At 36.9% G+C, this 2,702-nt stretch overlaps 1 protein-coding gene across 1 annotated transcript in view; it reads right to left on the minus strand.

The window, feature by feature from the left end:
• Positions 1-41, minus strand: part of LOC128210357 (uncharacterized) — a 4,872-nt gene extending 4,831 nt beyond the window's left edge. Inside the window, exon 1 of the mRNA XM_052914663.1 lies at positions 1-41. This exon is cut by the window's left edge and continues 110 nt beyond it. The gene's annotated coding sequence lies outside the window, so the exon portion shown is untranslated.
• Positions 42-2,702: the final 2,661 nt, after the last annotated feature.

Genomic DNA, 2,702 nt, shown 5'->3' on the forward strand with positions numbered 1-2,702 from the left:
AATACATATTTTGCAAGGTTAGTCGATGACAAAAATATCATCTATTTAAGTGATTGATGCTTGTGGGTTTGGACGCGCTTGGTAAATTCTTCAGCTTAACGTTAATGCAGGTTTCAGACCGTTCTTACGTTACGTTTACAAATAAACGTCAATTACGCGCTCTCAGTTCTGGTTATGTGTTTAAAGGGCGTTTAAATATTTTATAACACATATTAACTGGATGAGTTCAATGTTGCCATCAATCATAAATGAAACGTTCGGATAAGCAAAACAGTCCGTACATTAAGGTGTGTGTGTGTGTGTGTGTGTGTGCGTGCGTGCGTGCGTGCGTGCGTGCGTGCGTGACTGGGTGTGTGCACGCGTGCGTGTGTGTGTGTTTAATTTACTTGTATTATTCAATTTGGCAATAATTATATCGGAGTATCCAAATTATTCACTAATGAAACTTTAACAAGATTGTCCTTTCATAGGGCGCTTGTCAAACATGATATGAAACACTTTACATAATTATTTTTTTACATGATTTGTTAACCAAATTCAATGCAACGTTGCCGTCACGGTGGCAGTTTATTACGTAACATGTACGGGAGACGGAACTGAGTCATTTTGAGGCGTTTTCAGGAAGAAAGAAGTAATGGCCGACTTATCCCATTCACTCTCTTTTAAAGCTGCACTCTCACAGATTGAGCGTTTTGACCATTTTTTTATTATATATTTGTCGTCTTAGAATCAATCATTTTTTACCTTAATCTCTGTAAACCATTATTATAAGACTGCTGGCAAAAGACCAGGTATCCATATTTACTTTTTATGCCAAAAAACCCTCATTTTTATTAAAGCGTTAGTAACGCTTTCAGTCACAAAACATTTATTTTTGAGCGTTAATATGAAAACTGCGATCTGATCTTTTGTCTGCAGTCTTATATCAATGGTTTACATAGATATAGGCAAAATTTGGCTCATTTCAAAAGTTAAAAAGTTGTCAAAATGGTAAATCTGTGAGAGTGCAGCTTTAAAGAAAAATCCACTTTGCAAATGAAAGTGCCTCATTTGAAGAAGACATCGCTGGATACGATAAGGCCGATATACATTTATTGCTACATTTTACATCCATTTTTTATTTCGGGGCCGGGATGACTTTGTTTTTCTTAGATGCCTGTTTCACAGTTGAAACTGTGTTAATACCCTTTTATGTGTATCTAGAATAGCCACGAACTCCATTGTAACAATTCTCCTTGTTGACAGGTATGTGTTTACTGTGTAACAAGCTGGTATCAATAAACGCCGTTCCAGGACCGGACCGATACGCAATTAAAGAGATCCGATCAATATTTGTATTTGAGTGAATACTATTTAAGGGGCGGCGGGAGAAAAAGGAAAGAGGGACGAGCAGGGATGAAAATCTAGCAACTAATTTATAGTTGTGTAACGTGCGACGTCAAACAAGGCCAACATATCCCTTCAGAGAAAAGCATGCTCGACACTGAAGGGATTCACTGGTCTTTATACACAGTTAATTCTCAATCTACACGGAGCCATTACATTACTTTCCCCTCCGAGAAGACTCATCCCGAGTCTTGGCCTGGGAAACTTGTGGGTGAGGCATTTCAAATTCGGCAGTAGTCAACATCCCACCGCTGCCACCATGTGTAACGTGCAACGTCAAACAAGGCCAACAGATCCCTTCAGAGAAAAGCATGCTCGACCCTGAAGGGGTCCACTGGTCTTTATATACAGTAAATTCTCAATCTACACGGAGCCGTTACATTTGCCTTATATATCAGGCCATATCAAAACTCATTTAATCATGGATAGGTTCGTATTAAATGAAAAAAGACAAATATATGTGGAGCATCGTTATATTTTTTGTTAAAAAAGCCTATTCAACGCACTGTCTTATTTCTATTTTCAAGGACCTTTAAAATGTGCGCATTTCGACAGAAAAGAAGATGCCATGCAATTTTAATAACCGCAGTGTCAGTATATTTACAGACAACTAATTTATCAACGTTTATTTGGATACCATATGTTTTATGGCACATGCAAAAATGTTGGAAAAACTATAACTTGTGGAGTCTAGTCACAGCCCTTAACCCGTATGTTCGTATAATGTTATGTATTTTAAAGACACATTATTGATACGTTTTTTTTTAATTGACCAATTGTAGGAACTACGAAAAATATCCAGTGAACACAAATTCCAATAAAATTTACTTCCGCGTTAATAAGGTGACAGATTTCCGACTTAAATCATCTGTTACTGCCAAATGTTATTTTTGACGATAAATGTGACAGACGTGTTTATTACAAAGCAGTAAAATGTGTACCGCTATAGTGAAGCTGTGTGCTGTGTGATCGACTGAGTGCATTTTGTCGGTCATACTAGAGATGCAGTTGGTCAATTTATTGACATTATAAAAGTGCACTCTCACAGATGGACCGTTTTGAATAACTGTTTTTGTTTTGTTTGGTTTTTGTCTAGGAATTAGCGATTTTTTTTCCGTAAATGTCTGGAAACCAGTGATACAAGACTGTTCACAAAAGATCAGATGGCATTTTTCATATTTATGTTCGAAAAATGATATTTTATGGCTGAAAGCGTTACTAACGCATTAAAACTGCACACTCACAAATTGTCCGTTTTGACTACTAAGGGTTTGATAGCAATTTTTCATATTCATGGTCGAAAACTGATGTTTTAT

The sequence above is a fragment of the Mya arenaria genome, chromosome 12 (genome assembly GCF_026914265.1).
Source record: "Mya arenaria isolate MELC-2E11 chromosome 12, ASM2691426v1".
NCBI classification, from domain to species: domain Eukaryota; kingdom Metazoa; phylum Mollusca; class Bivalvia; order Myida; family Myidae; genus Mya; species Mya arenaria.